Here is a 13,752-nt window from a genome sequence, read left to right on the forward strand (position 1 = left end):
ATCTTGCCAACTACGCCAAATGTAGTAATCGCAGGTACGCGGGATTCAGTGACAAGACGGGAGACGGGATGAACTTAAGATGTAACTTTTATATATATGTATACCTATAGGGGCTATCTTGAGTAACCAACAAGCTAGCAACAGTTATCCTCGCAGGGATCAAAACAAGAATACACTGGTAACATGAACAGGACTACCCGGTCAAGACCAATCACTATAGGTCCGCGGTATGGCCGACTATGGGTCCAGGGTATTAACTACAACGTTATCCTCTCTTACGTCCGGCAGAGTGTTGGTTGGTGCTGCTTCGGCGTTTCAGCCGCTGGGCCCAGCCGACAAGGATCTGGCGGAGACTTCGGGCGTTCCTACGCCCAGGCGAAGCGGGGGATCAGCAGGCCCCTGAAGAGTTCCTCTGCGTTGCGCCTCCCAGCTGTGGCGGCCGCATGTGGCAGCAGGCAGGCCACAGCTGCGGGCTTGAGTGGAGCAGCGGCAGCCACGGGTGGCAGCGGGCAGGCCGCAGCCGAAGGCAGGCCGCAGCCGCGGGCTGGAGTCAGGCGGTGGTGGCTGCGAGGAGCGCGGTCGGGCGGTCGGTGACTCTCTGCTGGACGGCTCGGTGCCATCCCTCTCCTGTCTGCGGGGAGTCTCTCTCCAGTCCCTCCAGTTGCTGCTCTCTTCTTCTGGCTCTGGCTCTTGCTCTGGCTCTCTGGCGCCCTCTAGCCTTCCTGCTCCTTCTCTCCTGCTCGGCCGAATGCCCCTTGCTGGCGTCCTCAGCCCCTTTTATACTTGCTCCGCCCCCATCCCTTCTAGAACTCTCTCTGATCCATCCTCTAATTATGTCCCCCAGAAACAGTCCCCCTAGGAACCTTGGTGACAGTCCCCTTGGTTCCGGCCTGGCTACACAGCGGGGACTCCTCCTCCTACACTCTCTGGTCCCGAGTGCTGGCGGCAGTGCTGGGTATTGATGCGCGAGATTCTCGCATCACACTTGCAAGTGTGTTATGAATGAGTCACCGGAGGAGGAGAAAACAAAAATACAAGCTAAGTCCAGAAAACCGGAGAGGTTGGTAGCTATCGGATTGCAGACCCCTGATCCTATACACCACAACTAACAGTAGCCGTGGGGGGTTCCTACGGTGCCCTAGACCCCTCGTCACAGCCGGAGAACTACATAAGCCTAAAGATGGAAAGGGGAAATCTAAACTGCCCCAGAGCAGACCCCAAAGCAATAGACAGCCCCCAACATGTATTGTTGGTGAAAAACAGATGAAAACACAAACACAGACAGAAAGACAGGCTGAGCAAACGATGGGGCCCAACTAACTAGATAGGGCAGGACAGAAAAGATGCTGGCTGCAATCCGCAAAAAACCCTACCAAAAATGTCCCAACCGTCTGATAGGAAAAAAGGCCCTGAAGTCGCTAGACTTCAAAATCACTATATCAGCACTCAGGCATATTCTGAAAACAGAGCAAAGAGATCAACTGATCAGAGACAAAAATGGAATTCAGCCAGTCCCAACCAGGACTGGCTGAATACAAACACTAAGGAAACCAGACAAAATCTCATGGAATAATAGCAAGGCAAAAACTTAGCTTTTAGTAGACAGGAACTAAGCTGGATGCAAGAGCTCAGAGCAGAAAGGATCACCAGCAGCCCTGCAGGGCGTCGGCTGCCTTATATCCACTCAGAAACTCCAGATGTCCAATCACACTCCGCCTGTTCAGATGACAGGTTCTTCCCATCCCAATCAATTTCACTACCTCTCTTCACCAGCAGAGGGAGTTCATCAGACATCAAAGGTGAAGGGGAGAATGAACTCACAACACAAGTGTGACCCCAGCCTGAGTGTGTGAGTGTGTGTGTGAGTGTGTGTGTGTGTGGTGCATACGGCGTATGGAGTGTGTGCGTGATGCAACGGTGTTCCGCTGGTGGTTCCGCGCAATAGGTTGGTACCAGCAGCAGTTTCCATATTGAGACACTCATCACCTGGGTGTCCCGATATGGCGGTCCTCCGCTTGGAATTATGGGATACGGTGACATCTAAAGAGAACAGGAAATGAAAACATTACAAGGCAATTATATAAATAGATAAGTCAAATATAAATTTCCATTCAAATTGCTACAAATTCTATATAGTAAAATATAATGCTACACAGTGCCACAAATCTAATTATGTGGTACTAGGCAGAGTCTGCATTCACTGTACAGATATGCATTTTATATGCACAGATAATTTGTATTTATAGTCCAGAGAAGTTTATGGGTCGTAAAGTGGCCATATACAGTAAATAGATCATACTGCATTCAGATAAATTTAATTAGATCAAAAGTGTATACAGTAAACACATAAATACTGTATAACATTAGATAATTATTATGTATTGGGATAATATAAATAGCTTGTTATGGATTGTTTTACAGGTCTCATAAATAGAAATTTAACACTGAACACCTGGCAGCACCTCCTTGAGTAGAAAATTAAATTAGCAAGGAGTTGTCACGATGACCCGTCCTGTGTGATACGACCCGCAGGCCGGTAACTAAAACAACAAGACGCGGCACGTGATACTGTCCTGTGTGACACGGCCCGCATGCCGGTAACTAAAACAACAAGACACGGGGAAAGGGGAAACAGTTACAATGGTGGGCCCTGCGATAGGGAAAGGGGACGTGGAGACCTCCTGCACTCCCCTGAGTCAGTGTCCCCAATGCTTCTAACGTTCCCTATGCCGGTTCCGCACCGGGCGCCGATCACGAACCTGTCTCCCTAGCACACCCTACACCTATCCCTTGCTAGGGAGCTGGGTGGCGCAGGCACTGGCCCCACCGCTGTACTAATACACACTAAGGAAAAACACAAACAGGGAAACACCACTTAGCTTTACTCTGTTGCATTTGCTCCTGGCAACAGAGTCCACCAACAGAATGCAGCTCTCCTCCTGAATCGCTGCCATCAAGCTCTGTCAGAGCTACAAGGAAATCCCCTATGACTCCTTCCACACCAGGGCTAAGACAGTGCTGCAAGGAACGCTCACAGCTCCTTCCTCCACCAAGGATGGTTGAAATGAACACTATCACCAACACTGATTGCAACACCTATGACGCTTTTATAGCAGCCAGAGCAATCACACCTGCATTATAATCATGTGCACTTAACTAAAGAAACCAGAGTGCAATGACGCTCACCACCACCGGGGGCAAACTTAGAACAAAAGACACCACAGTACAATAATCCTAATTGCCACCGGGGGCAAAAACCAAACTTAAGCACAGCTTAAGAAAAAAAAAAGGTTACCTGTTGTGAGTTCATGCTCGCCAGTTGTGAGTTCCCCTTCTGGACTCCCCCTGGTGGTGACGGGAGGTGGTGCGGATGGTTTGATCGGTGGAAATCTGCCACCTGAGAACGAGGATAATGATTGGATCTCGGGATTCTCAGATTGGATTTAAGACAGCCGACGCCCTATTCAGTTGCTGGTGATTCCTTCTGGCTTGTCAGCTCTTGGTTTTCAGCTCTGTTCCAGTCATCTAAAGCTAAGTTTTTCTGCTAATGTTCACACTTGATTTTGTTGGTCTATTCAGTTTTTTGTGTGGTCTACCAGCCCCGGCTGGGGGCTGAGCTGAATTTCCTCTCTTATTTATCAGTATTTTGCCAATTGGCTTTTTGTCCCTTACTAGTTCGGTCTCTTTTTGCTCTGTCTCAGAATATTCCAGAGTGCTGATATAGTGGGAGAAGTCTAGTGACTTCAGGGTTAATTTTGCTATCAGAAGTGTTGGACATTATTTTTGTAGGTTTTTTTGCAGGTTGCAGAGTGACTTGCCTTTCCTTTCCTGTCTAGTTAGTTTGGGCCCCATCATTTGCTCAGCCTATTTTCTCTATTTTCTCTCTAGCCTTCCTGCTCCTTCTCTCCTGCTCGGCCGAATGCCCCTTGCTGGCGTCCTCAGCCCCTTTTATACTTGCTCCGCCCCCATCCCTTCTAGAACTCTCTCTGATCCATCCTCTAATTATGTCCCCCAGAAACAGTCCCCCTAGGAACCTTGGTGACAGTCCCCTTGGTTCCGGCCTGGCTACACAGCGGGGACTCCTCCTCCTACACTCTCTGGTCCCGAGTGCTGGCGGCAGTGCTGGGTATTGATGCGCGAGATTCTCGCATCACACTTGCAAGTGTGTTATGAATGAGTCACCGGAGGAGGAGAAAACAAAAATACAAGCTAAGTCCAGAAAACCGGAGAGGTTGGTAGCTATCGGATTGCAGACCCCTGATCCTATACACCACAACTAACAGTAGCCGTGGGGGGTTCCTATGGTGCCCTAGACCCCTCGTCACAGCCGGAGAACTACATAAGCCTAAAGATGGAAAGGGGAAATCTAAACTGCCCCAGAGCAGACCCCAAAGCAATAGACAGCCCCCAACATGTATTGTTGGTGAAAAACAGATGAAAACACAAACACAGACAGAAAGACAGGCTGAGCAAATGATGGGGCCCAACTAACTAGATAGGGCAGGACAGAAAAGATGCTGGCTGCAATCCACAAAAAACCCTACCAAAAATGTCCCAACCGTCTGATAGGAAAAAAGGCCCTGAAGTCGCTAGACTTCAAAATCACTATATCAGCACTCAGGCATATTCTGAAAACAGAGCAAAGAGATCAACTGATCAGAGACAAAAATGGAATTCAGCCAGTCCCAACCAGGACTGGCTGAATACAAACACTAAGGAAACCAGACAAAATCTCATGGAATAATAGCAAGGCAAAAACTTAGCTTTTAGTAGACAGGAACTAAGCTGGATGCAAGAGCTCAGAGCAGAAAGGATCACCAGCAGCCCTGCAGGGCGTCGGCTGCCTTATATCCACTCAGAAACTCCAGATGTCCAATCACACTCCGCCTGTTCAGATGACAGGTTCTTCCCATCCCAATCAATTTCACTACCTCTCTTCACCAGCAGAGGGAGTTCATCAGACATCAAAGGTGAAGGGGAGAATGAACTCACAACACAAGTGTGACCCCAGCCTGAGTGTGTGAGTGTGTGTGTGAGTGTGTGTGTGTGTGGTGCATACGGCGTATGGAGTGTGTGCGTGATGCAACAGTGTTACGCTGGTGGTTCCGCGCAATAGGTTGGTACCAGCAGCAGTTTCCATATTGAGACACTCATCACCTGGGTGTCCCGATATGGCGGTCCTCCGCTTGGAAGCGGCGATCCCCAGGATTGGGCGTTTTCTTTGACACCTGAAGATCCCATTCTGACTAATGTGGATGCATTTTTTCAAGCCTTGGGGTTGTTGTATGATGAACCTAATGCTATTGATCAAGCTGAGAAAGCCCTATTGGCATTGAACCAGGGTCAGGATTCTGCAGAGTTATACTGTCAAAAATTCCAAAAGTGGGCAGTCCTTACTACCTGGAATGATGGTGCCTTGGCAGCTCTCTTTCGGAATGGTCTGTCAGAAACCATAAAAGATACTATGGTGGGATTTCCTGTTCCCTCTGGTCTTGACGATTCTATGTCATTAGCCATTCAAATTGATCGGCATTTACGTGAACGCAAAACTACACGGGAGGCGCTGACACCTTTTGGACAAATGTCTGAACCTATGCAATGTGATAGAGTTTTGTCTAGGGTGCAACGTCAGGAGTATAGAAGGCGTAATAAGCTGTGTTTTTTTTGTGGAGATGCCTCTCATATTATTTCTGTCTGCCCTAAATGAGAGAAACGTTTTGCACACACATTTGCTGTGGGTGGCGTACAACCTAAGTTTCTTTTGGCAATTACTCTGATCTGTTCCTTATCCACCTTTTCCGCCAAGGCTTTTGTGGATTCAGGAGCGGCTTTGAATCTGATGGATTTGGATTTTGTTAAGCGTTGTGGTTTTCCCATGATACCTCTGCGGACACCTATTCCTTTGAGGAGTATTGATGCTTCTCCTTTGGCTGAGAATAAACCTCAGTTTTGGACCCAGGTGATAATCCGGGTCGCCCCAGACCACCAAGAAAATTGTAAATTTTTGGTACTGCATAATTTGCATGATACTATTGTTCTGGGTTTTCCTTGGTTGCAAAGTCATAATCCAGTTTTGGATTGGAAATCTGGGTCTGTGGTGAGTTGGGGTTGTCAGTGTGTTCTTAGGGACGCTCCTGTTTTCTCCACCTCTCCTCAGTCTCATGATATTCCTGATTATCTAGCCGATTTTTCTGATGTATTTAGTGAGAGCAAGTCTGCGTCTTTGCCTCCTCATAGGAGTTATGACTGTGCAATTGAGTTGATGCCTGGGTGTAAATTTCCCAAGGTTCGGCTTTTCAACTTATCAGTACCCGAACATGATGCTATGCGATCCTATATTAAGGAGTCATTGGAGAAGGGTCATATTAGACCATCCTCGTCACCTTTAGGTGCTGGGGGGTTTTTTGTGGGCAAGAAAGATGGTTCAATAAGACCGTGTATTGCGTTCCCTTAACAAGATGACGGTTAAATATCAGTACCCGTTGTGCATGTGTTAGTCAGGGCAGGCGTCTTGCTGGCCTAACCAAACAGTGAGTGGCAACAGCAAGAAATGTGATGATGGTGTGAATTGGCTATGTAGTGTGCCTAGTTCATTATCAGCCTTTTAGGTGAGTGGGCCAGTGAGTGTAAAAAGCAGAGTTCCCCGTTTACAGTCGCATCCGAGTCACGTGTGCGGCGAGTGGGTGGTATTCGTGACACAGCTCCTATCACATCCAGATGAATTGCATTATACAACATCTTGCTAAGATCAGATAAATAGTATACACAAATCAGATAATACAGTGATCAGATAAAGTGCACAAACAGTATCCAGTAAAATACATAAACCAGCTAGGGAAAAGTAACACACACAGTAGTAAAGTCTACAGTACATTCAGGCATCTGGATAAATTAGTATATGCAAAGATCAGATACATGGCTCATACCCAGATAAATAGTGCACACAACACATTGGCCAGATAAATTATACATAGAGATATCCATGTGTAGTTGGATAAATATCATAAAAAGAATCCAGGCACATAGTGGGTGCAACATCCAGATAAATAATAAATTATAAATTATCTGCATAATTAAAATTAAACATTATCCAGATTCATAGTTCCATGCAAAACCCAGATAAATAGTGCCATGATGCATATATTTGTGTGTAACCCTAATTATGCTAGAAACTGAATAAAAAGTGCACACCTCATCTTTTACATTTTAAAAATTACAAAAAGGAAAATGGGCTGATGAAAAAGTTTGGGCACCCTGCATGGTTAGTCCCTAGTAGCATCCCTTTTGAAAGTATCACAGCTTTTAAACGCTTTTGGTAGCCAAGACAAGATTATTTCTTGTTTGAGGGATTTTCATCCATTCTTCCTTGGAAAATTCTTCCAGTTCTGTGAGATTCCTGGGCTGTCTTCCATGCACTGCTATTTTGAGGTCTAGCCACAGATTTTCAATGATGTTCAGATTAAGGGACTGTGAGGGCCATTGTAAAACCTTCAGCTTGCGACTTTTGAGGTAGTCTATTGTGGATTGCCTCTATGCAACATAGATGTAAAGCAGTTCTAAAGAACTGAGGGTATACAACTAAATATTAGGTTAGTGATACACAGGAATTCTAAATAGTCATCAAAAATAGTACATAATGTGAGTTTGTAAAGACAAATGCAGATACTGCTATTTTTTTTTAATAGACCAATGCTCATTTTTTATTATTTTCCATAAAATAGTTAAAAATAATATATATTTCTCTTCATGTTTTGAATCAGAAAACAGTGTGCAATGTTCCCAATGCATGGAAATAAGAACTAGTATAAAGATTTAGTGAATAACTCAGGTTTTTGAAGACACTACTATAATTTTGAACACTGCTGTACATAGAGGAATAAAGTGTGTGATGAAAACTAAGGCTCAAGATGGAGGCTGTAGATAAGAAAACTGGAAGTGGAATTGCATGAAAATAAGTACTTTGTATATAAAAGAAGTGCAGAGTGTGATAAACAATTAAAGGGAACCTGTCAGCAGGAGTGTGCAGAGTAACCTACAGAAACTGTCAGATTCGCACTGTTATACTGATTACAATGATACCTGGATGATGAAATCCGTCTTGTGGTTGTTGTTTAATGTTTATTTTCAGCTTTGAGTCATGTGGTGCTCTGGTTAGGTATTCATCAGTATGGTTTCTGACAGGTCACTGATCCCTCACTGACCTGCCCCCTAGTTTACATAATAAATATTATATATACAGCTGCTTCTCACAAAAATAGAATATCATCAAAAAGTTAATTTATTTCAGTTCTTCAATACAAAAAGTAAAAGTCATATATTAGCTAGAGTCATTACAGAGAGAGTGATGTAATTCAAGTGGTTATTTCTGTTAATGTTGATTATGGCTTACAGCCAATGAAAACCCAAAAGTCATTATCTCAGTAAATTAGAATACTTTATAACACCAGCTTGAAAAATTATTTTTAAAATCCGAAATGTTGGCCTACTGAAATGTATGTTCAGTAAATGCACTCAATACTTGGTTGGGGCTCTTTTTGCATCATTTACTGCATCAATGCAGCGTAGCATGGAGGCGATCAGCCTGTGGCACTGCTGAGGTGTTATGGAAGCCCAGGTTGCTTTGATAGCAGCCTTCAGCTCGTCTGCATTGTTGGGTCTGGTGTCTCTCATATTCCTCTTGACAATACCCTATAGATTCTCTATGGGGTTAAGGTCAGGTGAGTTTGCTGGCCAATCAAGCACAGTGATACTGTTGTTATTAAACCAGGTATTGGTACGTTTGGCAGTGTGGACAGGTGCCAAGTCCTGCTAGAGAATGAAATTTCCATCTCTAAAAAGCTTGTCGGCAGAGGGAAGCATGAAGTGCTCTAAAATTTCCTGGTAGACGGCTGCGCTGACTTTGGTCAGGGGAAGAGTCTTGAGGAGATCATTTGCATATTCCCAGTGCCTTCTGGGATAAGTGAAGAGTCTCCGAGAGCTCAACGATCACTGGGTTTTGGCCGTTGCAGCTGAAAAGAGGAAATCGGAAAACCAGGGGAAGAGTCTTGAGGAGATCATTTGCATATTCCCAGTGCCTTCTGGGATAAGTGAAGAGTCTCCGCGAGCTCAACGATCACTGGGTTTTGGCCGTTGCAGCTGAAAAGAGGAAATCGGAAAACCAGGGGAAGAGTCTTGAGGAGATCATTTGCATATTCCCAGTGCCTTCTGGGATAAGTGAAGAGTCTCCGCGAGCTCAACGATCACTGGGTTTTGGCCGTTGCAGCTGAAAAGAGGAAATCGGAAAACCAGGGGAAGAGTCTTGAGGAGATCATTTGCATATTCCCAGTGCCTTCTGGGATAAGTGAAGAGTCTCCGCGAGCTCAACGATCACTGGGTTTTGGCCGTTGCAGCTGAAAAGAGGAAATCGGAAAACCAGGGGAAGAGTCTTGAGGAGATCATTTGCATATTCCCAGTGCCTTCTGGGATAAGTGAAGAGTCTCCGCGAGCTCAACGATCACTGGGTTTTGGCCGTTGCAGCTGAAAAGAGGAAATCGGAAAACCAGGGGAAGAGTCTTGAGGAGATCATTTGCATATTCCCAGTGCCTTCTGGGATAAGTGAAGAGTCTCCGCGAGCTCAACGATCACTGGGTTTTGGCCGTTGCAGCTGAAAAGAGGAAATCGGAAAACCAGGGGAAGAGTCTTGAGGAGATCATTTGCATATTCCCAGTGCCTTCTGGGATAAGTGAAGAGTCTCCGCGAGCTCAACGATCACTGGGTTTTGGCCGTTGCAGCTGAAAAGAGGAAATCGGAAAAACCGCGCGCCGATATATATATATATAATTTTGGCTCATATTTCATCGTTTTTAAGAAATCTCAAGATGGAAGAGGCCAGGAGCCATTTGGTGAGCTGCATTTCTTGCTACATGTTCACAGACTTACCAGTGGAAAAGCCAAACTTCACATGCCACAAATGCAAGCTTGTGTCCCTGTTGGAGGAAAAGTTGCAAAATCTCGAAGAGAGGTTAGCTACGTTGAAGATCATTAAGGAAGGTGAAGAGTTCTTGGACAGAGCAGAATTATCTCTTCATGTTACAGAAAGAGAAGAAATTCGAAGTGCACCTGAAGAAACAGAGGAATGGAGACATGTGACCCAGAGAAGCAGGAGGATCAGGAGGCAGTCAGCACCCATACTGCTCAGGAACCAGTACCAGGCTCTCACGCAGGAAAATGATGAAGAAATACATCAGGATAAGACTTTGCCAACAAACAGCAACCTTGTACGCCTTCAGAGTCCTCCTGGATGGAGAAAGAAAAATGTTGTGAAGAAGAAACGGAGAGTGGTGGTCATGGGGGATTCCCTGTTGAGAGGAACAGAGGCCGCTATCTGCAGACCGGATATAACTTCAAGAGAAATGTGCTGTCTTCCAGGTGCAAAAATTAAAGATGTGTCTGACAGGATATCAGGACTCTTCAGACCTACAGATGACTACCCATTCCTGCTACTACATGTGGGGACAAATGACACCGCAAGAAACGACCTGGAAACCATCTGCAGAGACTTTGAAGACTTAGGCAAGAAAGTGAAAGAACTGGGAGCGCAGGTGGTCTTCTCTTCCATCCTCCCAGTGGATGGCCATGGAACAAGGAGGTGGAATAAGATTCTGCAGGTGAACAACTGGCTACGTCGATGGTGCCGTCAGCAACGATTTGGATTTCTGGATCACGGAGTGAACTACTTATACGATGGACTACTTGCTAGAGATGGGGTGCACCTTACGAAGACTGGAAAGCATGTATTTGGAAGTCGCCTTGCTACACTCATCAGGAGAGCTTTAAACTAGAACAACATGGGAAGGGAAGCAAAAGACCAGAAAAAGCCATACACCTGACAAATGCTATTGAGAACTCTGCTAATAGAAGTGGAAAGGAAGAACAAAGACGAAAGAATCTAATTAATAAAAATATTGGAGAAAGAGAAACCAATCACAAACTAAAATGTTTCTATACTAATGCACAAAGCATGGGCAACAAACAAGGAGAATTGGAACTACTAACACAGGAAAAGAAATATGATGTCATTGGAATCACTGAAACTTGGTGGGACGATACACATGATTGGAATACAAGACTAGAAGGATACAACTTATTTGCAAGAAACAGACTTGATAAACGAGGAGGGGGTGTTGCATTGTATGTTAGAAACGCATATATCTGCACAGAGATTGAAGCTTCAGAGACTGGGAGTTCTGTGGAAACTGTTTGGGTAAGAATACAAGGACAGAACAATGGAAAGGACACCATTGTAGGCATTTACTACAGGCCGCCTGTGCAAGCTGAAGATATGGATGAACTCTTTATGCATCAAATGGCCAAGTTCTCCAAAAAATATGACATAGTTGTCATGGGAGATTTCAACTATCCAGACATTTGTTGGGAATCTCTCTCAGGCAAAACTAACAGGTCAAGGAAATTCTTATCCTCTCTTGCTGACAACTTTATCTTCCAAAAGGTAGGGGAGAAAACAAGGGGAACTGCTACCTTGGATCTAATCCTTATAAACAGGGAGGAAATGGTTGAGGAGGTAAAAGTGGCTGGAACCCTAGGAGGTAGCGACCATGCTATTTTAGAATTTTGGATAACTAGAGGCGGAAGACCTGTGAAGACTCAGACGTCAAGGTTAGATTTCAGAAAGGCAGATTTTAAGGGATTCAGAAAGATAATTGGAGGAATCCAATGGCTGGATATCCTTAAAGACAAAAATGTCCAGGAAGGATGGGAAATCTTGAAAAATGAAATTCTCAAAGCACAGTTGTTAACAATTCCGAAAAGAGGGAAGAATAGGAAGCATTTAAGGAAACCAGGATGGGTGAACACAGAACTTAAGCACATGCTAAAAAGGAAGAAAAAAATGTTTATAAAATGGAAAGAGGGAGGCATATCTAAAGAAGAATATAATGCTGTCTGCAGAATCTGCAGGGCACAAATCAGATTAGCTAAAGCTGAAAATGAATTGAGGCTTGCAAGAGATGTCAAAAGCAATAATAAAGGATTTTGGGGATATGTCAAAAGTAAAAGAAAAGTCAAAGATGCTATAGGATTTTTACAGGATGAAAATGATGAAATGGTAAGACAGGATGTTGAGAAGGCTGAACTTTTAAATTCCTATTTTGCATCTGTTTTCTCTCAGAAAGGAAATGTAACACCAACTGTTATTCACTGTCCTATTAAGGGAATAGAAGAATCCAGGATATCTATAAACAGAAAGATAGTGAGGAAACACTTAGCTAACCTAAATGAATTCAAGTCTCCAGGTCCAGATGAATTACACCCCAGAGTACTGAAGGAGATAGCAGAAGAAATTTCTGAACCACTCTCCATAATCTTTGAAAATTCTTGGAGAACAGGAGAAGTGCCAGAAGACTGGAGAAGAGCAAATGTTGTTCCTATCTTCAAAAAGGGGAAGAAGGTGGACCCAGGCAACTATAGGCCGGTGAGTCTGACTTCTATACCAGGAAAGATCTTTGAACAAATTATTAAACAACATGTAAGTCAATACCTGGATAAGAATGAAGTGATCAAACAGAGTCAGCATGGGTTTGTAACTAATAAGTCATGTCAGACTAACTTAATTTCCTTCTATGACGGTATCACTGATTGGGTGGATCAAGGAAATGCTGTAGATATAGTATATCTTGACTTCAGCAAAGCATTTGACAAAGTCTCTCATACAATCCTTATTGAAAAAATGACTAAGTATGGAATGGACAAGGCAACTGTTAGGTGGATTCATAGCTGGCTTAGTGATCGGACCCAAAGAGTGGTCGTAAATGGCTGCACATCCAGTTGGAAGAATGTCTCAAGTGGGGTACCACAGGGCTCTGTCCTGGGCCCTGTATTGTTCAACATCTTTATCAACGATTTAGATGAAGGAATTGAGGGTAAACTGATTAAATTTGCTGATGACACAAAGCTAGGAGGGATAGCTAATACTAGAGAAGAGAGAGATAGGATTCAAAAAGATTTAAATAAACTGGAGAAGTGGGCAGTAACTAACATAATGGTTTTTAACAGGGAGAAATGCAAAGTACTACATCTGGGCAATAAAAATGAAAAAAGCATATATAGAATGGGAGGAATAGGGCTAAATGACAGCACATGTGAAAAAGACTTGGGTATACTAATAGATCACAGACTGAATATGAGTCAACAGTGTGATGCAGCAGCAAAAAAGGCAAATGCAGTTCTAGGATGTATTAACAGAAGCATACAGTCTAGATCACGTGAAGTCATTATTTCCCTCTACTCCTCTTTGGTCAGACCTCATCTGGAATATTGTGTCCAGTTTTGGGCACCACATTTTAAAAAAGACATCAACAAACTGGAGCAAGTTCAGAAAAGAGCGACCAGAATGGTGACCGGTCTGCAAACCCTGTCTTATGAGGAAAGGTTGCAGGATTTGGGAATGTTTAGTTTGCAAAAGAGAAGACTGAGAGGAGACTTAATTGCTGTCTACAAATATCTAAAGGGCTGTTACATTGTAGAAGGCTCAACTTTATTCTCATTTGCACAAGGAAAGACTAGAAGCAATGGGATGAAACTGAATGGGAGGAGACACAGATTAGATATTAGAAAAAACTTTTTGACAGTTAGAGTGATCAATGAGTGGAACAGGCTGCCACGAGAAGTGGTGAGTTCTCCTTCAATGGAAGTCTTCAAACAGAGGCTGGACAGACATCTGACTGGGATGATTTAGCGAATCCTGCTTTGAGCAGG

The sequence above is a fragment of the Dendrobates tinctorius genome, unplaced genomic scaffold, assembly GCF_039654945.1.
Source record: "Dendrobates tinctorius isolate UK_male_01 unplaced genomic scaffold, ASM3965494v1 ptg000014l, whole genome shotgun sequence".
Classification (NCBI taxonomy): Eukaryota; Metazoa; Chordata; class Amphibia; order Anura; family Dendrobatidae; genus Dendrobates; species Dendrobates tinctorius.